Genomic DNA, 13,720 nt, shown 5'->3' with positions numbered 1-13,720 from the left:
AGGAGAAATCCACCCCTCTCCAAGAGGAGCACCACCTGATGCCTCACCTCCGCTAAGCTCTTGGTGGTGGGTAGAACCCTTAACCCCACATGCTGGAGTTAAAACCTACCTGCTGTTTTCACACTGACTGAAATTAAAGGCTTCTTAAGGGAAAACGTGGATCAGCTACTATGAATCAACAGGGCTCCATGGAAGTCCATGGATTCCTGCTGCTTGACCACAGGCGGATAATCCACCTGATTCTGACTTGCACTGGCTTTGCCACTTATATTTTCATTCGTGGTCCATCCAGGATGGTTTATGTAACCCATTAGGATCCACCCCCTGATCTCCAAATAGCTTTCAAAAGCCAAAGGTGCTGTTTGTGTTTTGAGATTGATATCTTGCTGGCAGCGTGATTCAGGTTTCCGGCAGCAGGTATAAGGTTTAACTGCAGGAAATGAGCTTATTTTTAGATGAAGCATTCACTGGAGGTTTGTATAGATGGATTTTTTTTGCTGGGTGTCCTGTTTCTTAGGTCATTAAGTATAACATTTTAACTCTTGCTTTCAAGAGAGAGTTAGGGGAAGTAGGTACCGATCCAGACAAATTCATACCCAGGTAAATACCGAAGTGGAGGGATGCATGAAGTGACAGTCCTGGAGACTGGCAAATTAAGATGTCCATGAGGTTTCCAAGCAGCAAATGAGTGTTGGGCTATAGGGAAAAGACACTGGTTTTGTTTCAGTGTTAACTTGAGACTGTGGAAAACTTTTGATTTTTCTGATGTAAAACTGATGGAAAATATTCTTATGGAAATTTTATGTTCTGCAGAGGCTGAGAGCTCGAAAATCAAAACAAAATCATGGTGACAGAAAAACACCCATCAGCCCTAAGCAACTCTTCACTTGTCTCCAGAAATCTGGACCTGTGATTGATTTAAGTGTGTAGAAATGAGCAGCCGGGTGTTCAGCCTTCCTTTCTCCTCCGTGGGACCAGGTATCCATCTTTTCCAGTGGGCTAAAGCTGTCCATCTCCTCCTGTCCCTGATATGATAAATTAGGTGTTGTTAGAGTGCCAAACCTCCTCTCTGAGGTCCTCGATGGGTGCTGATTCCTGCTGCGTGTCTGTGATGGGAAGGTCTGAGACCTGCCCGCCTCATTTCGTGTGTTGCAGAGCTCATCTCTTCAGTCTGCCCAGGGGGAGAGGAGCAGATTAGCGCTGGGAAAAACCTTTTATGGGAGAGCAAAGCAGCAAGAAGCAATGTGTAGGTTACATCAGCATTGGGTGCAGATTTGTGTGAGTGTATAACTTGCTCCCAGCCTGGAGGCTGGTATCACCAGTGTTCAAGCATTCAAAAAAGCTTTTTATTGCTGCTCCTTTCTGGGTGCTTTTGTGGAGGGGGAGGACAGGGAATTGGCAGCATGTTGGTAGAGGGGGGAATGAGGATTAAAGCTTGAAACCTATCAAGTTCATTCCTCTGACAGCTCCAAGAAGGGGAAGAGACACCCCTTCCCCTTCTGCACAGCTATTCCAGCGTGCAACAGCCTAATAAAGAGGATAATGGATTGATTGAACCTTTAAGGGAGGAGAGCACAGCACTGCATCGGCTGCTGCATGCACACAACCCCTGGCTCAGTGTGAGTGCATCCAGCGCACGGACATCCACATTCCCGCCCCACGGTGCTCCCATCACATGCCTCGATCCATGTGAGAGTAGATCCAACACAGTGCAGGAGACATTCGCCTACGCAGATCTTATTAGTTGTCTCGAAGAGGGAAGGGAATGAACATGACTGGCGACGTCCCAGCCCTCGTCTCTGTCTCCTGTGCAGAGGGAAGGAGGGAGAAGGGGCAGAGACAAGGAGATCTTCTGGGGGGATTAATGAGCGTGGCCAGGCTGTAGTGATGAATTCTTCATCTGGCCTGAAGTGTAATTGTAGCACAGGGATTAGTGCTCTGGGGAGCTGTTTAGCTGTTGCTGTTGGGTGATTTTTAGCCATTGATGCACAGGGGGTAAAGGCAACAGTTGGTTGTGCTGCGTTTGGGGGTAAATCCAGCAAAGTGAAGCTGTCTCGAGTGGGCTATGGGGCAGAAGCAGGAGGATTTTTGACATCCTAAGTGTCAGGCTTGCTGCTGGGGACTGGTCCCCGTGCTCTGCTGTCTCTGATGCTTTTGGTGGCGCCAGCTCTGCATCAGGACACTGCTGTGTCCCACAGCTCTGGGTTTACGAGGGCTTAAGGAGGGGGAATGCCCATGCTGCCCTCCTGCCTGTCCTGAGCATGTCTTTTGTCACAGCAGGGGCTGGATGGGGGGTCTCCAGAGCGTGTAGTGCAGTAGGATGTTTTTTTGTTTTGGGTGTGCAGGCTCTGATGGTCCTGCAGGTCTGGCTTCATCCAAGACATTGTGGCTGCTCCAACCCCAAAATCCCACCCCACCATGCAGTTCTGACCCATCGTGTTGGCCCTGGGCTTAGCAGAGAGACCACTTTTGCTGAAAGCTCTTGAAGCTGTAAGTCTGCCCATATGGTGTTATTAGAGGGCTATACCTCAGACAGGAGTCCAGGATGGTTAACTCCTGTTTACCATCTGGGGATGGAGACCTAGTGGAATGAGGATGGAGGAGAAAATTCATCCCTTACTAGTACTCAGTTATTATTCATACAGTAAAGAGGAGAAGCTGTCAGCATGAAGAGGCTTGCTCTTCATAGTCTGTGCATATATACATCAGTGGGAAGGCAGGTGGAACATCAGTGGAATGTCAGTTTGCAGTCAGGTACAATGCCTTCTCCTCCTCCACTGGCAGCTCTTCAGCATAGCACAGAAAGCTGTAAACTTACAGCAGTTTACAGGGATTCGGTGTACATTTGCAGATCAGACCATTCCTCTGCTTTGCAACCTTCCAGCTTCCAAATCTCCTCCCTAGCACAAAAGCACACTGGACTGAGCAAGTGCCCGTAGCTGAAAGGGAAAAGCTGGGTGGGTTTTTCTTATTTTATTTAATCCACATTATAGCCAAGCCATGGGAAATCCTGTTAAAAGATCAGTGTGGATTTTCTGAGTCAGGGGAAATGTTACATCTCAGTCAGGGAGTCCTTTGGATCAGTCAGGCTTCAGGAGGACAGAACTGCTGCAAAAATCCCTGCACAAAAGGGAAGGGGGGGCATACACTGATCAAATTATTGTCCCAGTTCCTTTTTTCCTTAGTATATTTCAAAGAGGAAAGGGAAAAAACCACTTTGAATGCACTGAAAATGTTGTGTGCTTCTTGCAATTGCTGATTTTATGTTGTTTCCTTTGTGCCATGTTGCTAAAGGGGGAAGCACCTGCCATGGCAAAGGGACAAGAACTGGGTGCGACAGGAATGCCGCCAGCGCCATGCGATCCCAGGGCTGGGACTTTGTGTGCTGAAATCCAAGAGATAACAAATGAAGGTAAAACATCTGAGAAGCCTAAAAAGCAATGGATGAAGCAGGACACAGGTAATAGAAGGTGAACTCTAGTCTGTAGAACTGAAATACACTCTCAGCCGTGCAGGTGGGGATGAAGCAGGTTTCCCTACCAAGCAACGTGAAGCCCCATGGTGGGTGTCTTGCCTCAGTGCTTCAGGCAGTTGCTTGTTGTGTGGCATCCTCCATCCCTTGGGATTCACAACGAAATGTAGGCAGGATCATGCCCAGAATGGTCAATGTTGGTGTGCTGGTGTCAGCCTGGGGACAACACAGGCAGATCAGGATGGGGTGGGGGATGCTGGTTCCCCTGAGGCTTTCTCCTTTCTGCTATCAGAGCACAAGTGAGCAGGGCTGTGCCAGCCTAGGGACTTATTCCAGCCATGCCCTCAAAGGAATGGGGAGCAAAGCAGGAAGAGGGAATAGAAAGTCCCCAGGGTGCACATTATGGGCTGCTGGATTATGTAGCAGGGACCCCCCATACTGGTCCATACTTCTCCCCAGACTCCCACTACTGGACCCTTGGTTCGACTCCTTGCATCTTTCTGCTTAGATGGAGAAGCTTGTCTGAACTTCCAGTGGGGAAACTGAGACCTGCACAGTCTCCCCCAGCCTTGTGGTTTGGGTGCAGCTGGGGCTCAGTGGGGAGCCTGGGTCCGTCCCCTTCTGAGCCTGTTGGCAGCTACTTACAGAGAAGAAGCTTTTTCCAGCCGTGTACTGGAGCCCACACATGCTCCCCCAGCCTGGCCTTGGCCTTGACGCCGCGGCTGGATGCTGAGGCATCAGGGAACATGCCGAAATACCAATTTATAGCCAATTTGTGCTGGCTGCTTTAAGCCCCTCTATTCCTTTCATTAGCAGTGGACAGGTCAGGGAAAGAGCTGTCTGAGCTCCTTGATGCTCCTGCCTATCCAGCCATGCTCCACATCTCACGTTCCCATGCACAGGCACTGCCCTTGCGACCTGGCTGGCTCCAGGTCTGTTTCATTAGAGCTGCAAATGCTTTCAGGAAAAGAGCAGAAGGATTTCAAAGTGACTTTAATTTGGGAGGCTGGAGTATTTCTTCCTCCTCCTTTCCCTCATATTCTTTATTTCTTTGGTTCTATTGAAACAGTTTTAATTCCTCAGTAGCTACTTCCACTGTCTCTTCTTTTCCAAGCATGTGCATGGGATGGGATGATTTATGTGCACAGGAGAGATAGTGGAAGAGCAGTGGGAACTGGAGCATGCAAATGGAGGGCACTGTGGTGTCCTCAGCGGGTGGGGATGGCTCCTGCCACATCCCCAGCCCTGTCCTTGGCCATACAATGAGGGATCCCCCCCATATCCAGGATGGCACATTTGCCAGGTCATCACACAGACCATTGCTGTCAGGTAGGAACCAAAATGCCAGTCATCCAGGGAACATCCCTTGCTTTGCGTGCAGAGCCCAATAAGGCTAAAATTAGCAGTGTTTCCCTCTACAAAGCAAGTAATTGGTTCAGGAGAGGGCCTAAGGAGAAGCATGAAGAGAAAGGGAGCTCCCCTTATAAAATATTTACCACCCCAGCCAATGCCTCCTGAGAAATTTTGGAGAATGGTGTAATTAGGCTGCAAGCTCTGCTCCTGTTTCCTGCATCTCCTGCCCTCCCCTTCACTCATCCTTTATTAATGAGGCCTTTGCATGACATAACGGGATGTTTGTTTCCTGGGGGGCTCTTTATCCCTTTGTTCTTGCACAGGAAGGGAAAATACCATGACAGCTAACAGAAGGGAGTTTTAAAAGATGCGTATAAAAGTATTTTGAGGGGGTTTTATACGTGTGTGTGCATATATATGCTTATGTACATACACATACACATTCCTGAACGCAAGCAAGCCCTTCTCATGTCCTGCTGTTTCCTGTAAGTCTTGTTCCTGATACTCACCCTAGACATGCCTCACTCTTTTTAACTTAAGGAATCTCTTTCTGGTGACACCAGGAATAGAGGATCAGTTTCAAAATGAAACACATGGGGGCTGACAAGCATCCAGTGACATCTCATTTGACTTTGGCTCTTTCTAAGGTCAGAATCAAGTAATTGTTTTATAAAACTCAAATTTGCTAGAAGGGCTTAATGCATTTTTTAGTAGGGCTGAGTAATAAAGTAATTGTAGATTTATTGCTGCTCTTAACACCAGGAGAAAGATACATTGTTCCACTTGGGACCACTTAAGCATATAGTGTTTTAAAGGATACAGCTTAATTAATAATTACAGAAGTGTTGATTCACCTCCCTTTTTCTTTGTTTCATGTATACTTTGAGGAAGAAATGGAAATATGGCTTTGCAATGCCTTACCCATCGTCTTTAGGGACAGAAATCCGGCTAGGCTTTCCCTGGTTGCCCAGAGCCTTTGTGGCAACCCCAAGCAAATGACCTATTCCCATCACAGCCCCTTGGTGCTCAGGCCTATGTTTTTATCTCCAGTGTAAAGGGAAGCAGAAGACTGCTCTGAATTTCTTCATATAGTGAGCAAGCAGCTGAAATAATATTGCCTCACAAACCATTATGTATTTTTTATTACTAAGATAGTAAAATATTGAAATGACTTCCGACAGAAAGAGTAGAGCAAGGGAAAACACCCAGGAGAAATGGGTTTATCTCAGAGGCTTTAATTGAATGGTGTAAAACATTTTTATGGTGAAAAGAAAAGATGATTTATTTTGCTCTTATGATCATCTGTACTGAAAAGGAATGCCTCCAGCAAAGAGCTTTCCCACTCCCATGTTTACCTGCCATGAGAGGAAGGTGGTGGTGAACCCAGCACGCTCATAGCAAACCTGAACCTGATCTTTTCCAGGGACTGAGCTGGAGCCCCATGCACACCATGGGATGTGCCAGGGATGAGGGGAAGAAGCAGCTCCTGCCATCCCCAGGACGGTCCCCTCCTTTGCTCCATTGCAGAGACAAGACCTCTAAGAAAGGTGTTCACTTGGATTGATTTTTATCACCTTCAACAAACTGCCTATGAATGGGATTTGCTGTGTGGCAACAGTTCATTACATGATTTGATTTCCTGGACAATCCTGGAGATACTCTAATTTAGCAAATGATTCTTGCAAAAGAGCCACTTAGCCCTGGTTTTACTCCCTCTGAGTGGCCTTGCCCGTGGCTGGAAAGCAGATCTCATTTTGAAGTTCAGACTACTTGGTCTGTCTTTGCAGCCCCTCGTGTGTGCTTGTGCCCGTGGCTGGACCTTGGTGCCACCCAAAGGCTGTGACACCGACTGCGAGCTCGGGGAAGAATCTGAAGCAAGGTCTCATTTCCTGATGCTGCATCTTGGAGGGTCTGGGGTGGGAGCTGCACTGGGTCATGGGAAGAGCTTTGCTGAAACAAGGCAGAAAACAGCAATGCCCTGAGAAACTCTGAGGTCTTTATGTTATCTATGGTTGCCAGAGGAAGAGGTTCCCTCCTCCTCCTCTCAGTGATGGTGCAGGGTATCATGGCATGGGTTTGTGAGGAATACCCAAAAGCAACTACACTCCAAGAAGCAAAGACATGCTCTGTATCGAGAGGATTTATCCAGCAAGATGGATCAGGGCAAAAACACACAAGCTCCCTCATTTTGAGGGGCTGGATGGGAGTGTGTTGGGTTTGAGGATGGTGATGGCTGGTCCCATCTCCTCTCCCTGTCTGGTGAGCAGCAATTTGGGACTGCACCTTTTCCCTGCTGGCCCAGAACTGACTGGGACCCCGAGGGGACACCCTGGTGGGTGTCCCTTGCCCAGTGCCTGTCCTTGGGAGCTGTGCTGAGCTCTGCTTTGCTCCAGGGCTTTGCTGACACTTAAAGAGGGCAGCTGTTCTCCTTTTGCTGAAGCAGCCTCCTATTGCTAAGGCAAGATGATTGCATTTCATACCTTCCCAGCTCTAATTTGCACTTCTTTGGGGAAATTGATAGGACAAGTTACATCAGAGCAGCTGCTGTCTCGCTGGGTTTTAAAGGAAAAGGAAACAAATCCCCCTCTGTATCGCTTTTAAGTTGTTTTAGTGCTTACAACGTGGGTCTGGCTGACCTCTCAGAGGGCTGAACATCTGCACCAACAGGAATGGGGATGTTAGAAACCATCAAGGGGCAGTTGTTCACACAGTTACAGAGTAGTTTGGGTGCTGACTGTTTAAGGATATGTACATTGCAGAGCCAGGGAAACCATGGGCATTGTGAGTAATTCTTGAAGATTTTTTAATCATTTTCTATTATTTATTATTTTCCAGCATGCTGCTGACACACTGGAGGAAAACCATGGCCTGCACGTGTGATAAGGATTCCCCCACTGTATCTCTATTGGGTTTTTTATTAAACGCTGACATTAGAACGTGTCCATTGAATGTGTTAAATCCCATCTCAGTGTTTCTATAGAAACCAGCTGCCTGTTCATTACAGCATGAGGATTCCCAGGCTGACCTCATCAGAATCTCCCTCCCTGGTGTCTCTCCCACTCCCTGCTCATGTTGTTCCCTCTGTTGTCTCTCTGGATCTGACCTCCTCTTGTGTCACACCTCACCCTTAATCCCCCTTCCTATCCCCTGCCACCCAGTTCTCCCCCATCACCCCAAGAATCTGAGGATGGAAAAGGATTCCCAACACAAAGGGGCTGTATAAAACCATATAAAGCTGATGTTTGCAGAAAAGCACCATTAGTGTGGCAGGACTGATTTATATTCCCTTTCTTCCTCTGAAAGTTCGTTGCCATTTACTTGATGCTGAAGGAAAACTACTCTCTTAAAACACCATTTAAATATTCCATCAGAGGATTCAGGGACGTGCATTATATGCCTAATGAAAAGAGAATCCCCTTGAATACATTTGACTTCCAAGTGTAAAATCTGCACATTTCGCTGCCACTTAATTGGCAGGAAGCATCTGCATAAATCAGAATGTGCCTGTTCCTGCCATGGTTCTGCATATGGGTTGGGGACCACTGCAATGGACCCCCCCCAAAGTGACAGCTGCCACTACAGCATCCTGCACTTTTCCAGGCACTCTTCTCCCTTTTCTTTCCCTTATGTTTCTTTGATACAGCACACTGTATCCCTGCTTTTGCAATGTTTTTGCCCTGGTAAACTAAAGGCCCTCTCCTACCAGCCTTTGTACACCGCAGACTGTTTCCTCCTTCCCTTGGCCAAACCTGCAGCTCAGAAGCCAGCACTTCCCATGACAAGTGTCATTCCTTGTTGTTGCCTTTCCCCTCTTCACAGCTTTCACCTGCTTCTTTTAGACCATCTTATTTTGCCAGAGATTATTGCAAAGGGCAAAGTAAAGGCAGCATCCCCCTTTTAAACTGATTGGCAGGATTATTGTCTCTTTAGCCTGAGCACTTGACAAGTCCTTGGGGCCTCTCTGGGTTTTTTGCCTCAATCAAGAGAAGCAGATGAAACAAATCAGGTGTACTTGGAGATGCAGTGTGGGATATAGCTCCAGAACACCCATATGCCCCTGTTTCCTCAAAAAGCAGGTGAAAGCTCTCTCAGTCCCATTTCCAGGGTCAACTTGAAGTGTCTGCTGAGTTGTTAAGTCACATTTTTGAACTAATATTCCCAATCAGCCAAACTCCGTCTCTCCCATATTTCCTCCAACCTACCCATGTGTAACCAAACCCAGGATAGTCCTGCCTACTTCTGCCTTCATCAGGTGCCCATACTTAGTAGTTCTGAGTGTCTCCAGGTCCCTAGTCTATAAAAGGAGAGGCTTAAGTGCTCTTTAGCCTGTAAGAAGGGTGATGAGCACTTCCTTCACTTCTAGTCTGGTATATGCTTGTTGGAGCCATTAACACCTTATGCTGCAGCAGGCAGGTTGTGCTGGGAAGGAGAGGACTAGCAGCAAGGAGGCAATGTCCAAGGAGAAAAGGTAAGAGGGGATGCTGGTGGGCTGCTGAAGAGTTTGGGTTAACTTGTTTTCTGTTGCTGAGGTGTGCAGATGTAGGTTAATATTTGGCAATTGAGCTCTGGTCTTTGGCAAGTGTTTGGTTCCCCTCTTCAAACCCAGTGCAAAGGGGAGACAAAGCTTTTGTGTGTGTTTGAAGCCACCTAATTCAAGCAGTATTATCCTGAGTTGTTAGTCCAAGGTACTCCTGGGTCCTTGCTGCAGGCAGGTTACTAGACTGTGAGAGATGGGGGGCACTGAAGGACATCCCATGAGGGTAAAGCTGCTGCTTGGTGTAGGTAGACAGTATGTTCTTCTGTCCACCAGCCTTTCTTAGAGTTAGTCCCAGTAATGGAAGCATGAGACTTCCCTTTAGCTACTGAACAATCATTTGTTGGTGTATCCACCTATTGCTAGAGGTCAGGAGAATGAATGGAAAGGGGTTTAACAGTAAAGGGAGGGAGAACATAAACAGAAGAATAGAGTTTCTCTTTGGAAACCTTTGAAGACTTAGCCCTTTTTTCCAGTTTTCCTGTTCTTATGAAAGAAACAATAGTGAAAGCTGTTGCTTTTCAATGCTATGTGCTAACAGAAAGCATTGGACAGGCACATAAATACAGAATGATGCTGAGATCAATATTCAGCTGAGTAATTGCCAGGAGTTACTCAAATGACCTTCCAGAATAAGGAGCATTGTGTGTGATGCAGACAACCAGAAAGGACAGTTAATATGGGTTGGTTGGTACACTAGACTTAGTTGTCTTAATCATGGTGAGAGTTATTGCTGCTGTGAGAGAGTAGAAGAGTGAAATGGAAGAAGTAAAGTATGAGTAGCCTGGGTATATGGGGAGGGGAGAAAATTGAAATGCAAGAGATGAAGGGAAGTTTTACAGGGAGATGACTTGCCTCATGGAGTAAATATATAACTAGGGAATATGTTGGTGATACATATTTTGAAGAATCATCTTGACTATGAACACCAATGGTGCTTCAAACAACCTGAGAGAAGATTTAAGAGGGCATAAAAAAAGTTGGCCTCACAAGAAAGGACAGAAATAGGGTTGAAACTGTAGTCTTTAAATAAATCAGCCATGAGATGAAAAGTAAATGAATTGGGAAAGCAGCTCTTAATAATCGAGTGGTGAATTGGAAATAAAGCTGCTTCCTCTGCTGTGATTTAAGGCTGCCTTATCATTCCCTGCTGTAGTAGGGAAACTCCCTCCCAGGTTGCATAGGGAGGAACATGTGCTATGTGGCTCTGTGGAAACCAGAGCATGTAAATGGAGAAAAGCCAAGTTCATAATAACTAAGCCATAAATAAAAAGCTTTCTACACAGGAATCCTTTTATCAAGGAAGAGAAATGCAGAGCATCTCCTTCATCTTGCCTTCTGGCTGCTCTGCAATTTCTGATGTCCGCAGAGCTGAGAGCCGCTGTGACCTGTGGAGGAGCAAAGCCACGGTCCCCTGAATCACTGTTCAAAGGGGTGTTGTTGGGAGCACATCACTGCTCTGAGCCCAACCTGCTGCCTTCCCACTCAGCTACTGCACAGTTCGATCTGACCCATGTCACTTGGAAGTCCCTCAACTATTCAAGCAGAGATTTGGTTTCCTTTTCTGTTCTTTTTTGCAGCAAACCCAGCTGTGGAAATTTGGGGAAACTGGGATCTTATCACATCTGTGCACACAAAAGCTCTTGGAAATGCTCTCATCAGTGTGCCATGAGGCAGCCACAAGCACTAATAGGCAGAAACAGCCAAATACATTTTGCCCATGTTCCACCATAGCAAAATATGCCAACGTACTGCCAGCTTTCTGCTGCATTTCAGATGTGCTGGAATCCTGTGCAGAGCACCAACAGGCAGAATATGGTAGACAGCAAAAGAAAATCCAGTTTGTGTGAATAGTCCACTGGTTGCATCATAACAGACTGTTTTTGCTTGTGCAAAAATCCCTGGGTAGCTGGGAACTGCTCACCAGCTGAGCTGCTGTTACTGTGGCTGCCGTTATACAGCTCTTAATACCCATCTCGATGCCCCTGCACCTTACATCATCTCTGGCAAAGCTAATAATGCCAATTGCTGTGTCCTGATAGCCAGATCATGTGCCTGAGAGCTGGGAAAACTGCTATCTATCTCCAGCTCAAAGCTGTAGTTTGTAAGGTGATGTCTTCATGGAACATGTAACTTTGATTCTTATCTGGGTTTTAACCTGGATCCCCTCCCATCCCCACAATAGAGTATTCCCACTTAAATCTGGGTGTGATTTAAGTCTGCTTTCAGCCAAAGATGTGAGTTGGAGCCCTGGCTCCAGCTACCTACGTGCCAACAGCCCCATGGGTGAATCGATTCATGGGTTAAATTGTCCTTCTGCAGCTTTTCCCTCTCTCACAAAGGACAGACAGGTTGTAACATCCTCCTGTTGTTCTCTGCCCAGGCTGGTGCATGTTTTATCACCTCTCTAATGTATTGGTCCCTCTGCATTGACTACCACAGGTTATTTAAACACAATATATTTTCTTCCCACTTTATGCAACTGCCATCTAATTTATGAAATCAAACTGTTCTACCAAATGCCATTTGACTCAGAAGAAGGGATGCACAAGAGATGGTCTCAGATTAGGAACACAAGAGCCCCAGTGCTTGAGGTTCCCAGGCTGGCAAGGAGAAAGGACGTAGCACAAGCTGAATGGGAGAAGAAACCAAGACTTGCCAGGCACATGTTGCTCAACATCATCCTATTTCAATATTTATAGGATGCTGTCTCCTCTCAAATGTAAAATTGTGCTGTTATCTCCGTATGTGCAGATTTCCTACAAATGCAGATATACTCGCTCCATAGGAGAACTCTTTCAATCCCTTCAGTTGTTCCCTTCATAATTAAAGCATAATCTTTAAGAGCTTGTCTTCATTTTCCTTCTTGCATGATAAGGATGGATTTTTTCCTCCAGTACACAAAATCCCACATGCTGCACCCCAAAAGTGCTGCATTTTAAGGGTACTGTTTCCTGAGTTTAGGACTCTCATTCCCCAGAACCATCAGCATCTCTTATAACCTGGGAGGTTCACATCTTGACTCATTTGCAAAGTTTAACATGCCTTTTTCTTCTCAGATTAATGAGAATTCCCACCTGAAAAGCTGAGCTTCTGAAAATTACATGTTCCAAAACTGAGACTCCGGGGGAAAGGAAGTTTGGCAGGAAAAGTTACCTTCTTGTGCTCTAATCATCATTTCTGCTACTGCTGCCTTCAGGGATGCCTTTAAGAGATGAAAAGGGCCCTATTTCTCCCCCCAGGTAACCTCTTTAAACTCAGCAAAGCTTCACTGCTGGGAAAGCATTGCAGGCTTGAAGAGGAACAAGCACCACCCACCCCAAACCCACTTACCTGCTGCTGATAAGGAACCTGATGTTTTCCCTTCTGCCCTAGCCAAGGATTTCTGTCACTTTTTAATGCAAAACTATGCATCTCTGCCCCTACATTTGTGATGTGAAAGATGTATCTCGGCTTAATTCTTTTACCCTGTGAAAACACATTTCACTCCAGGCAGATGGCTGCTGGCTGGCACAATATCTCATTTTCTGGCAACCTCAAGGCCTATCGGGACTGTGTGTTGTACCCATAGAGCTTACCCTGTGTCTGTGCAGCCCCAATCTTTCCCTGCAGGGACAGATCTGATTTTTAGTAGCATCCCTGTCCTCGTTTTATCAGGGACTGTCAACAGCGTAAAGAAATGCCTTAATAAATAGAGATACATAAACACTGAAACCCTGTATTTACCACATTGGGTGCACTTGCTGAGCTGTTCATCATCTAATGTTACTGGTGTTGCGTGGCAACTGCTGTTTAAGAGTTTGCTGACTCAAAGAGCCTCTGTACTTTAAAAGGTTTGGTGTATTTATTTGACAGGCTCTAGCTTCAATGGGTCCTTTTTCATCTCTGTGTAGCTGACGTTTATAATGATTAGGGAAACAATTTAATTTGGGTTTCTGGAAAGCCAGGCATTTAGAAGGTTTATATCACTATTATTATTACTGCTGCAGGGAAAGAAAGATTTGGGGCTGTTGACAAAGAGGACCCAGCATGTTTGGACTTTCCAGGTGTATTTTACATCACTCACCATTGCATCATGTCAATGGGAGTCTTGATGGAGGCAGGAGCCTTGTTCACTGAGCTGCCATCTCACTTAGGAGTTATTTTGGTGATGCTCAGTGGCTGCCCTGCTGCTGCTCAATGGCTGGAGCAGGCAGAGGTGATGCCATGTACCCACTGGGCAGCCCATGGTGTTGCCTGCAGCCCAGCTCATTGCTCATGAAGCTGGGTTTGGAGCTGAGGTGCTGCTGGCAGTGCAGGCTATCAGGGATGCTCTCCCCTCTGCAGCCAGGCTTGGAGGAAGTGCAGGTGGCAGCCAGACC

The 13,720-nt window shown here is 46.5% G+C and overlaps 1 long non-coding RNA gene across 14 annotated transcripts in view; it reads left to right on the top strand.

Annotated features, from left to right (window-relative positions):
* LOC115607363 overlaps nt 1-7,765 on the top strand; it is a 65,179-nt gene extending 57,414 nt beyond the window's left edge. For 5 of the 14 annotated variants that reach the window (XR_003991202.1, XR_003991192.1, XR_003991199.1 and 2 more), the window contains 3 exons: nt 814-978; nt 3,295-3,460; nt 5,366-7,765. This is a non-coding gene — a long non-coding RNA (uncharacterized LOC115607363). The remainder of the gene's footprint in view (nt 1-813; nt 979-3,294; nt 3,461-5,365) is intronic. The other 9 variants (XR_004389903.1, XR_003991201.1, XR_003991200.1 and 6 more) reach the window with 9 other exon arrangements.
* The last annotated feature ends 5,955 nt before the right edge of the window (nt 7,766-13,720 follow it).

Source organism: Strigops habroptila, chromosome 4 (assembly GCF_004027225.2).
Source record: "Strigops habroptila isolate Jane chromosome 4, bStrHab1.2.pri, whole genome shotgun sequence".
NCBI lineage: Eukaryota > Metazoa > Chordata > Aves > Psittaciformes > Psittacidae > Strigops > Strigops habroptila.
Note: the sequence above shows the minus strand (reverse complement) of the source record. Positions and strands in the feature narration are given on the sequence as shown.